The following is a 12,817-nucleotide window of genomic DNA, read 5'->3' as shown; positions in this document are numbered from 1 at the left end:
GATTCCACTCACACTCTCTTAATCACATCCTTCACAGGATACTTAGAGATGCACCCATCAAAGCATACAAACTAGCCAAAGGATTTATCCACCTAATTGATGCCTTTATTTTGGTTAATGAATCTGTTCTTCAGTTGAGAGACCAAGGAGACAGGAGAGAGCTCAGAAACAGGGTCACTGCTAAAGATGGTGTTGCTCATAAGAGTAAAGAAAAATCTTAGCCCTTAAAAATGGAAAGTGTTCTCGGTGACCATTCAGCTTGAATTCCTACCCAGGACAGAAATACTTTCTGTAGTATTCTCAATGGTTCTCTATCCAGCCCAGGCTGCAAAACTCTCACAACTAAAAACTCACTGATTTTTCTAGGAACCATTCTGTTGTTAGACATTTTTCTTAAGTTCAGCTAAACTCACTGTTCTTGCAACATTCATGGACTAGTACTCCCTCTTTTTCACTCGAAGAGTCCCCTGTGCGACCAACAGTCACTTTATGTAATGTATTCCATTAGTACCACATGATGGAGAATTGTTTTTGGCTATACAACAAAGAGGAAATGTATCTGTCGTCCATTTTCTACACCCTCTTCATTATATTAAGTATATTTGGCTGTATCACCTATGTGAAATTTTCTAAGAAATAGTCTTGTTGCAAAATATAGAATAGATTTCAGGAATGGAATTTTACTTGGGATCAAGTAAGTTACCTACTTTATGTTATGGATAAAGGCATTTTGTAGATAAAGAACTATAGAGTGAAGTGACTTTAAGGCTACACTTAGAGTTATTTGCAGAGCTGATACCAGTGACTGGTCTTGGTCTCCTGTTTCTGGGCCCAATGCATTTTCCCTGGCAGCTCTGGATTGGGCCCATTCCTCTCTCTCTCTCACAATGAACAAATATGTCAGAATTGTTTCCTATCTTCTTACTCTGTCCATTTTCCATACCTCCTTCCTCAGTAAATTCAGTAGGATTAAAGAAGAATAGTTCAGTTCAGTTGCTCAGTTGTGTCCGACTCTTTGCGACCCCATGAATCACAGCCAGGCCTCCCTGTCCATCACCAACTCCTGGAGTTTACTCAGACTCATGTCCATCTAGTCAGTGATGCCATCCAGCCATCTCATCCTCTGTCATTCCCTTCTCCTCCTGCCCCCAATCCCTCCCAGTATCAGGGTCTTTTCCAGTGAGTCAGTTCTTCGCATGAGGTGGCCAAAACATTGGAGTTTCCGCTTCAGCATCAGTCCTTCCAATGAACACCCAGGACTGATCTCCTTTAGAATGGACTGGTTGGATCTCCTTGCAGTCCAAGGGACTCTCAAGAGTCTTCTCCAACACCACACTTCAAAAGCATCAATTCTTCAGCACTCAGCCTTCTTCACAGTCCAACTCTCACATCCATACATGACCACAGGAAAAACCACAGCCTTGACTAGACGGACCTTTGTTGGCAAAGTAATGTCTCTGCTTTTGAATATGCTATCTAGGTTGGTCATAACTTTCCTTCCAAGGATTAAGTGTCTTTTAATTTCATGGCTGCAGTCACCATCTGCAGTGATTTTGGAGCCCCCAAAAATAAAGTCTGCCACTGTTTCCACTGTTTCCCCATCTATTTCCCATGAAGTGATGGGACCAGATGCCATGATCTTATTTTTCTGAATGTTGAGCTTTAAGCCAACTTTTTCACTCTCCTCTTTCACTTTCCTCAAAAGGCTCTTTAGTTCCTCTTCCCTTTCTGCCATAAGGGTGGTGTCATCTGCATATCTGAGGTGATTGATATTTCCCCTGGCAATCTTGATTCCAGCTTGTGCTTCTTCCAGCCCAGTGTTTCTCATGATGTGCTCTGCATATAAGTTAAATAAGCAGGGTGACAATGTACAGCCTTGACGTACTCCTTTTCCTATTTGGAACCAGTCTGTTGTTCCATGTCCAGTTCGAACTGTTGCTTCCTGACCTGCATAAGGGCTTCCCTAATGGCTCAGCAGGTAAAGAATCTGCCTGCAATGCAGGAGACACAGGAGATGTCTTCCTTGGGTCAGGAAGAGCCCCTGAAGGAGGGAACGGCAACCTACTCCAGTATTCTTGCTTGGAGAATCCTATGGACAGAGAAGCCTGGCAGGCTACAGTCCATAGTATCTCAAAGAGTTGGACATGACTGAGCGACTAAGCACATGCACACAGAAGAATAAAGATAGTCAGTAGATAATTGACTAAATAATTTTGGATACATCCTTAAGATGAACTACCTTGATATGAATACAAATTATGTTGTAAGATTATAATGACATGAAAACATGTAATGACATAAAGTTTAAGTGAACAAGTATGTACAGGATGAAATGACTTTGAGAAATGAAGATAGACCCATTTTAAAAAAAGGTTAAATCGGCATTAAAATGTCTGTCTATTGCAAGATGATAGGATTAAGATTTTTTTTTTTTGAAAAAATAACTTCTAAATTTTAGAACTGTTTTAAGTTATGGAAGAGTTGTGAAGACAGGGCACACAGCGCTCTTACATTTCACATTCAGTTCCCCGCTATCAATTTCTCATGTTAGTATGGTACTTGCATGACACTTCATGAACCAATATTGATACATTATTTTTAACTGAATTCCATACTTTATTCAGATTGTTTTCATTTTTACTAACATCCATTTTTTTGGTCCAGGATCCCATTCAGGACATCATATTGCATTTGGTTGTCCTATTGCCTTAGGATTTTCTTGGCTGTGATAGTTCTCAAACTTTCCTCCTTTTTTGGTGACCTTGATAGATTTCAGGAGTACTGGTCACATACTTTGTAAAATGTCCCTCACCTGGGAATTGTCTGATTTTTTTTTCCGTGTTTAGACAGGAGTAAGGAGTTTTGTTGAAGAAGAATACAGAGGTGTTCTTTACCTCTTTCATTACAGCTGCTTTCATTACAGCTTATGGAGGGTACATTCTATCAATGTGACTTGTCACTGAGGATGTGAACCTTGAATACCCTACCTGAAGTAGTGCTTGTTAGATTTTTCCACTTTAAAGTTACTCTTCTTCCATTTGCCTTTCCACACTGTCTTCTTTGGAAGGAAGTCAATATATACAACCTACACTTAAGGAGTGGGAGTTATGGTCTACCTCCTTGCTCCTTGAGATTGAGTCTCCCTAAGTTATTTGGAATTTTTCTACATGGAATACTTGTCAATTCTACTATGTTCATTTAGTCCATATTTTGTATCAATACAGACTCATGGATATTTCTAGAGAGTTCTTTTATATTTTGGGCTATAATTTTGATATTACTTTGTTACCCAAATTGTTCCAGTTTTGGTTATAGGGAGCTCCTTTGACATATCCCATTATTGTGGGATACCTTTTTTAAAAGTATTCCTTATTTTCTGGCACTATAAGATACCCCAGACTCGTCTTCTATCTTTCCTGCCCCAGTTCTAAAATCATCCATTTTTCCAAGGAGCCATGCTTCGTTTTATTGTACGGTGGTCATAGAAACAAAGATCTGGGCACCTTATGTGCTGCTTGCTCTTGGGATGTTATTGCTTCTAAGCCCTCTCAGCTGACAGAGAAAGGAAATACATGGGTCTTTACTAATCCCTGTATATGTGTATATATAGAGTTCTTTATGTAACTCTCTGTATCTATGTTAAGCTAAATATGAGTTTATATTTATGTCTCCAGCTATAATCTATTGCCAGATGGATAACTGTAGCCTCTTCCCCTTGCTTACCTGTAACTTCCCCCTCCAACAATGAGACACTGGCTCTGTGGGAAAATTTGAAATCACATTGCTATAATGAAAGCATATTAACTCATAATTAGAAAAAAAAATATTTAAGAGAAAGAAGAAAAGTATGGTTTCTTAATTTCAGTTTTACAAACAGTTAATGCCAAATATCATATTAGAAAGATAAATTATATGCCAAAATTAAAGGAGATGTTAGCAATATTCTAGATCAACCTACAGGTTAATTTGCACTAAACCATTCAGTACACAGAAGAACTGTACAAAAAAGATCTTCACGACCCGGATAATCACGATGGTGTGATCACTCACCTAGAGCCAGACATCCTGGAATGTGAAGTCAAGTGGGCCTTAGAAAGCATCACTACGAACAAAGCTAGTGGAGGTGATGGAATTGCAGTTGAGCTATTCCAAATCCTGAAAGATGATGCTGTGAAAGTGCTGCACTCAATATGCCAGCAAATTTGGAAAACTCAGCAGTGGCCACAGGACTGGAAAAGGTCAGTTTTCATTCCAGTCCCAAAGAAAGGCAATGCCAAAGAATGCTCAAACTACTGCACAATTGCACTCATCTCACATGCTAGTAAAGTAATGCTCAAAATTCTCCAAGCCAGGCTTCAGCAATATGTGAACTGTGAACTTCCTGATGTTCAAGCTGGTTTTAGAAAAGGCTGAGGAACCAGAGATCAAATTGCCAACATCTACTGGATCATAGAAAAAGCAAGAGAGTTCCAGAAAAACATCTATTTCTGCTTTATAGACTATGCCAAAGCCTTTGACTGTGTGGGTCACAATAAACTGTGGAAAATTCTGAGAGAGATGGGAATACCAGACCACCTGATCTGCCTCTTGAGAAATTTGTATGCAGGTCAGGAAGCAACAGTTAGAACTGGACATGGAACAACAGACTGGTTCCAGATAGGAAAAGGAGTATGTCAAGGCTGTATATTGTCACCCTGCTTATTTAACTTATATGCAGAGTACATCATGAGAAACGCTGGGCTGGAAGAAGCACAAACTGGAATGAAGATTGCCGGGAGAAATACCAATAACCTCAGATATGCAGATGACACCACCCTTATGGCAGAAAGGGAAGAGGAACTCAAAAGCCTCTTGATGAAAGTGAAAGTGGAGAGTGAAACAGTTGGCTTAAGCTCAACATTCAGAAAACGAAGATCATGGCATCTGGTCCCACCACTTCATGGGAAATAGATGGGGAAACAGTGGAAACGGTGTCAGACTTTATTTTTCTGGGCTCCAAAATCACTGCAGATGGTGACTGCAGCCATGAAATTAAAAGATGCTTACTCCTTGGAAGGAAAGTTATGACCAACCTAGATAGCATATTGAAAAGCAGAGACATTACTTTGCCAACAAAGGTTCGTCTAGTCAAGGCTGTGGTTTTTCCAGTGGTCATGTGAGATGGATGTGAGAGTTGGACTGTGAAGAAGGCTGAGTGCTGAAGAATTGATGCTTTTGAAGTGTGGTGTTGGAGAAGACTCTTGAGAGTCCCTTGGACTGCAAGGAGATCCAACCAGTCCATTCTGAAGGAGATCAGCCCTGGGATTTCTTTGGAAGGAATGATGCTAAAGCTGAAACTCCAGTACTTTGGCCACCTCATGTGAAGAGTTGACTCATTGGAAAAGCCTCTGATGCTGGGAGGGATTGGGGGCAGGAGGAGAAGGGGATGACAGAGGATGAGATGGCTGGATGGCATCACTGACTCGATGGACGTGAGTCTGAGTGAACTCCAGGAGTTGGTGATGGACAGGGAGGCCTGGAGTGCTGCGATTCATGGGGTTGCAAAGAGTCGGACATGACTGAGCGACTGATCTGATCTGATCTGATCTGATTCAGTGGATACCAGTTGTGTGATAATTCTAGTGAATCTGATGTAAAATAAAGCTTAGTATAAAGGTGAAATTAGTGCACGTAGGGACCAGTCAGTAATAGCACAATAATCTATACTGTTTAGTTCATACAGGATTTGTCTTTTCTGATATATCTTGGTCAAGGTGAAATTTCAAGACTTGGAACCAAGTCAGATTTTATCCACTTGTCCTTTTGTAGGTTAGGATACCAGAAGGAGGTGAACTTGGACACAGAATGGTTGAGTTCTAGGTCAGCTCTACAAGTTACTTCATGGATATTTTGGACAGGACACTAAATCTCTGAGCCTCAGGTTGTCCTTATTTATAAACCTAGATTATATTAACCTACTTGTTCACTTCAGTCATATCACTGTTCACCGAAACTGTGTACCTCTGCTGAATTAATTAATACTGTAATAAGAGCAATTGTAGCAAATAAAACAGTAAAACTCAGCAGTGTAAAACACTAAAAGTTTATATCTTGTTCAAGATTAACAGTCTATTTTGGATATTCCTGCTGAGCAGATCAGGTAGAAGACAGAGGCCTGTTTCCATGGGGCACTCATCTGCCTTTAACTCATGGCTCCCGAGGTCATTCCTAATGCCATTTTCTAGCTAGCCAGCTGGATGGGGGAGAGAGCCTGGAAGCGCACATCTGGAAGGTTTATGGCTCAGTCTGGAGAGATGCATATATCACCTCGTCTTATATGCCTCCGATTAGTCACAAGAGAAGATGAATGATGCCGGTCAGCTGTGTATCTAGGGAGAAGAGATGGGTATGACGATCATGGTGCCAACTCTCTCATCCCTTTCCTGGACTCTGTTTCCTGTTTACCCTAAACCCCTGTTGTGTGTTCAAGGTGAACATCTGGCACCCTTTGCCATTTCACAGAGGACTCATTGCTCTGCACTGCCAGCAATGTTGGCTTTGGGGCTTGAAGGAAATACTCAAAATTGATCTCCTTCTGTAATGGCTTTAGGAACTTTCCTCAGCTTTCCCACCCTTTGGTAAGGCTGGTTGTATCCAGAAAAAGCATGTCTGAGAGGGAAATTTTAGAGGCAGTTTTGGTCTTTTTTCATGTTGGATGTTTCCAGTCGCAACTAGTTTAAGAAATAAGAACATTCCTTATACACAACAAGATGTCCAGAGGAATGGCAGTTATAGAACTGGTTAATCTGGGTTCTAGGGTGTCACTAGGAATCCAAGTCCTTTTTTCTCATTCTGCTTTGCACTGTGCATCCATCATGCTTAGTTGTTCAGTCACCTCCCACTCTTTTGCAACCCCACGGACTGTGGCCTGTCAGGCTCGTCTGGGATTTTTCAGGCAAGAGTACTGGAGTGGGCCTCCATTTCCTTCTCCAGGAGGTCTTCCTGACTCAGGGATTGAACCCGTGTCTCCTGTGTCTCCTGCAGTGCAGGTGGATTTTTACCCATTGAGCCATTGGGGAAGCTCATTCTGCTTTACCCATCCCTAGAGCATGGGCTCCAAGCTCCTGCTGACTATGGGCCATGCATCCAGGCAAAACAAGATCCCAAAGAAAAGGAAGCCGCCTCTTTCTCTTAATCTCTTCTAAGAGTGAAGAACTCTTTCCCAGAAGACCATTATCTAAATCAGTCACTGGTGAGAGGAATAATAACACAGTAATGGACTTAGACCAATCTGGACTCACACTGTGGCTGGGAAAGGGGTGAGCCGCCTCTCTGAGCACTTCCTCAAATGGAAGTTTATGTGGGGTTCACTTTGTTAGTTTTGTGTTGTTGTTTTATTTTAAGCAAAGGTTTTTGTTTGTTTGTTTGTTTTTAGGAAGAAGTATGGCAACCCACTCCAGTACTCTTGCCTGGACAATCTGTGGATGGAGAAGCCTGGTAGGCTGCAGTCCATGGGGTCGCTGAGAGTTGGACGCGACTGAGCGACTTCACTTTCACTTTTCACTTTCATGCATTGGAGAAGGAAATGGCAACCCACTCCAGTGTTCTTGCCTGGAGAATCCCAGGGACGGGGGAGCCTGGTGGGCTGCCGTCTATGCGGTCACACAGAGTCGGACACAACTGAAGTGACTTAGCAGCAGCAGCAGCAGCAGCAGCATGGTGTGATGGCGGGGATGTTTGAATGTGGGTATCTGACACTAACTTTGGTGCTGAGTTTTTCTGTGTGGAGGAAATTATTTTGGGGGGACCACATTTTCTAAATGGAAATTAGAGCTCTAATCTAACAAAGGGATTGTTTTTCTGGTTTGAAATGTATTTATGCTAAAATACTATGTATACAATGAATATTTGGTATCTTAAAATTGCCTTCGTTTAAATAGGATACAGACAGATGTTACTCTCCTAGAAAATTCACTGTCTCTGATCACCATATTTGTATAGGATGAAACTGACTGACCCAGGTGTCTATGCAAACATCTTGCCTTAGTAAAAAGTATAAGGAGTTTGGACAGGATTTGCATTAATTGATAACCCAAATATTATCACATATGATTGTGCATCAAATGTGGCAGTATTCCATCTCCCTGCTATGTTGTTACACCCTGTATGCTTAAAACTTAAATATAAACTGTTCTCATTCTAACAGTAAAATATCCACACTACACATTCAAAAAAGGAACAGAAGGCTGTAGACATCCACGTTCTACCATTTATAAATAAATCATCAAGACTATTTTTGCCATAACTATTATTTTCTTATGGTGGAACATGATTAAAGTTCTGGAGAAGACTTCATGCAGCAAGGTTCTGCTTTTGTCTTAGTCATTAGTTAGTTTCTTCTCCTGCTTAACCGCTATTATCACCTTGGTCAAATCACTAAATGTCCATATGCATACAATTTATATTTGTAAATTAAGTTTTATAATTGAGCTAAAGTGACGTTAATTTCACTCCAGGTTTGACGTCTCCATCCTTTTGGAACTTGACTTCATGGCGTTCATTTTCTAGGTTTGCTGCTGCTGCTGCTAAGTCACTTCAGTCCTGTCCGACTCTGCGCCACCCCATAGACAGCAGCCCACCAGGCTCCCCCGTCTCTGGGATTCTCCAGGCAGAACACTAGAGTGGGTTCTAGGTTTGCTACATCTCAACAATTGTAACCTCTGATTTCCAAGTCTCAGTTTACCTTTCGTGGTTACTATTTGGGCCTCCCTGGTGGCTCAGATGGTAAAGAATCTGCCTGCAATGCAAGAGATCTGGGTTTGATCCCCAGGTCAGGAAGATCCCGTGAAGAGGGAAATGACTACCCAGTCCAGTATTCTTGTCTAGAGAATTCCTTACTATTTATACAATATCAAATACAGAATCTCTGAGGGTGGGGAGAGACCCAGCATTCAAGGAGACCACAAGCTTTGCCATGGGTCTAGAAAAAGATAGATGGAGGCTGGAAAAATACTTAGAATACTTTGGCCACAGGGGAGTAGCTGGACTGAAGATTAAAAACTGCCTGCCAAAATACAGTTAGTGCAGAGTCTTATTGGATCAATGCACAAAGATGACATGCTGCTTTGTACACAGTCAATTTTCAGCCATTTAAATACACATTTTCTAACTTAGGTAGATGTAGACCACACTTTTTTTTTTTAAAGCATTTTAAAATTTAATTTTGCTTTTTCTAAAAAAATCCAAATATAGTACACTTTTGCCCTACAAAGATTGAAGAATTTCCTACACATTTTCCCTTCCCTCCTTATTTCCTCTCTTTTACCCTCTCTCCCTTCCTCTCAATATGAGTTCTGTTTGCTCAAATATTCCTGCCAAGGCCTTCTACAAATTGTTCTAAAAAATATCTCTTTCTTCCAGATGAACTCAGGAGGCTGTTACTTACATGTTATTTGAAAAGTTATACATTTTCTGAAAGACTTGAGTTTAAATTTGAAATGGGTTGTTGGTTTCCAAAGTGTGAAAGTGTTAGTTGCTCAGTCCGTGTCTGACTGTTTTCATCACCTTGGACTGTAGCCAGCAAGACTCCTCTGTCCATGGAATTCTCGAAGTAAGAATACTGGAGTGGGGATCTTCCTGACTCAGGATTGAACCTGGGTCTCCCACATTGCAGGCAGACTTTTTTGCCCTCTGAGTCACCAGGGAAGCCCTGAACTGGCCTTTTATTGGTGTTACTGCCCCAGGGAGAAACCTGTTCTTAAAGGACCAGCAGTTATTAATTACTGTGCTCATTACTTTCAGGTCTGACTTGAAAATCACTCCTATTCCCTGATAAGGCAGTTCTCCCATCAGATCTTGGCAAACTTATTTTGTGAAGCCATTTGCTGAGTGGAAGTGGGCATCCTATTTGCCAGGAAGAGATATTCTACTAGGGAAGCAGTAGGATGTTGCCCCTTGATAGAGCTCCACCTTTACTATTGCAATGTAAATATTGCATCAAATAGCAACTCTGATGCCACTGTAAAGAAAACAGAGGGATGGTACGGGCAGGGAGGTGGGAGGGGGGTTCAGGATGGGGAACATGTGTACACCTGTGGCAGATTCATGTTGATGTATGGCAAAACCAATACAATATTGTAAAGTAATTAGCCTCCAATTAAAATAAATAAATTTATATTAAAAAAAAAAACAGCAGATGACAGCAACACTTCCTGTCTCTGGTTAACAGCAGCCTTTGTTCAGTAGGTGCAGGAGAAAGAGACTCCCTTCCTTTGCAGAAAGGGTGTGGTGCAGTGGGAATGGTTTAACCCAGTAGAAAGGAGGATTTTTACCACTGACATGGTTTAGACTGACAATATATGGGGATAATAAAAAAAAGACAAGGCTTTAATAAGTCCTATTATTTCTTTCAGTTTTGTACAACCAGTGCTATTACTGCCTACACTTAGGTGGAGGGCTTCCACCACTCTGCCCTCTTCCCGTACCTGGTAAATCACTGCTCCCTGGAATTGCAACTGTGATTTCTGAGCAAGTCCCTACTTTGCATATTCAATGCAGCATATTTCTGAAAATATTGGGGTGGCACATTTGGGATCATAATATGAAAGACTGAGCTGCAGTATTCATATGATTGCAACCCCCGTCCCTTGGATGATTCCCCATCTCGCCACCTCCCACAGTGGTGTGGAGATTGTAGGGAGAGACACAAAAGAGCCTCACTCCTGGTGCATCAGGACCTGCATATGACTTAATTTCAAATAGAGTTTTCATGCTGGGGAAAACAGATTTCTTCAGAAAAAAATATAAGTTAAATGGCATTAGACATCAGATAAACTCAAACTATTTATAAGTGTGCTTGACATTCAAAAATTTGGTCTTCAGCCTGTCAAACAAAGTGAGGAATTCCTCTGTGACCTTTGGGAAAGATTCAGCCTTTTAGCTAGGTAAAGCCATGTCAACAAAATGAATTTATATTCAAATGGGAAAATAACAGTTTCCTATGACCGTTTACCTGTTCTACGTAAACAACCATGCATGTCCATGAAACATGTAGACTAAACATCGGGAGATTTAGTTATCTTGTTGACATAGGCAAAATCAATAGATGTTTATAGAAACTGTGATGAAACCTTTTTCTGCAAGCCCTCATCTTTGGCAAAGTACCCCTCCTTTGCTGTGCCGTCTGTCTTCTATTATACTGAAATAATCAATATCGCCTGCCTACCTATGTTGAGTCTTCATAAGGGCAGTGGCTGATACCCACTGATCTTGCACCCTCAGTTTTTAGCAGGATGCTTGCATATAATAACCATGTAGTAGCATAATAGCTACTTAACTCATCCCAGAAAGGCTCTTCCAATCAATGAAAGGCACTAAGGTAGGTAGGACAGGTATACAGACAATATTTGATCCAGAGATTTGGTCCTCGTGGCTGATGACATAGGTGTGTACTCCTGTTTTTCTTGTGTCCGTTGTCCATTTGCCTTTTATTCCCAAGTATCTCTTTTTGACCCTACTAACTGCCCTGTCACTAGGCTCAGCTCTCCTCATTTTATCAGATTGTCTGAGTCTTGGAGCTTTTACCTTTCTTTTTCTCAGTGTTGTGCTTTTCTGATAACTGTTTCTGTTTTTGGTGATTTTCAGAATCTAAACAACATTCATTATAGCTGGAGTGTAAATTCAATGGCAGCAGTTGGCAAGAGATGAAGCTGAAGGAACGGTCAGGTGTAAGAACATAAAGAAGCTGAAAACTAGGTTTGTGCACTGACTGAAGAGTTAATGAATAGCAAAAATGTGCAAAACTTCCTCTGCAAACTGCACAGGATGGCTACTGTCACCCAGAGCTTACATTGTAAGGGGAGCAAAAAGGGTTGGAGCTTCTTCCTTAGAGCCACACGGGGGCTACTGAAGTGTTATGGAAAAAGATTGGGTTTTAGAGCACAACTCTGCTGCAGTGTATACTGTGAGCTGGATGGCGCAAGAGTGAAGAGGAAGCCAAAGCAGTTGTTTGAGCCAATGACAAGAGCGTGCTAGACCAAGGTAATAGGCACAGAGATATTAAGGAATGAAATGATTTGAGGGTCCCTTGCAAGCGAAAATAGATACAATTTGCTGCTGGATTAAATGTGGATGTGTACACTGGAAAAAGAGAGTATACCCCATCAATGCACCTACAAAGATAAGCATAAAAGCAATGGCAGTAATGTTGAGTCCTGCCCCAGGCCACAGGTGTGGGGTCTCATACCAAGGTCACAGAAGCAGATCCCAGAACCAAGGATACTTCCAAAATCGAGCCCCTTTGTAATAGTTGCCAAAAGCCCCTGAACATCACTAACAGGCTTCCTGACTCCAAATTGGGCCAAGATGCCCACTTCATGAAACACTCAAAGCTCCCCAATCACCTAACGCCAACCTTCCAGTGGGAATTTTCTTTGTCTCAAGGCTATAAAAATTGGCTATTAACTCATGAAAACTGTCGACTCTCCCTGGCCTGTCAGGAGTTGTCAGCCCACTGCGCTCACAGTGCCCACTTTATCTCTGCTCTTTCTTCTTAATAAACTCACTCCCTTCTGCAATACCCTGTGTCTGGAAAATCTCTTTCAAACCGTGGTCAGACTGCCCCAACAACTCTTCCCTTGCAGTTTTACAGGTGATGGCAGTACATGTAATGGGTGTCTGGCCTCTGGGTAGACACATCTGGTTCAAATCCCTCAGACCTCTTTTCTTCCTTCTTCTAGTGATATTACTTTGGCCAAGATATTTAATAACTACTCTTAAGTTTTTGCCTTTTCATCTGTAACAGTGGGATAATACAAGTTCATACCTCAGGTGCTAGTGT

This window comes from Bos mutus, chromosome 23 (assembly GCF_027580195.1).
Source record: "Bos mutus isolate GX-2022 chromosome 23, NWIPB_WYAK_1.1, whole genome shotgun sequence".
Classification (NCBI taxonomy): Eukaryota; Metazoa; Chordata; class Mammalia; order Artiodactyla; family Bovidae; genus Bos; species Bos mutus.
This window is presented reverse-complemented; position numbering follows the sequence as displayed.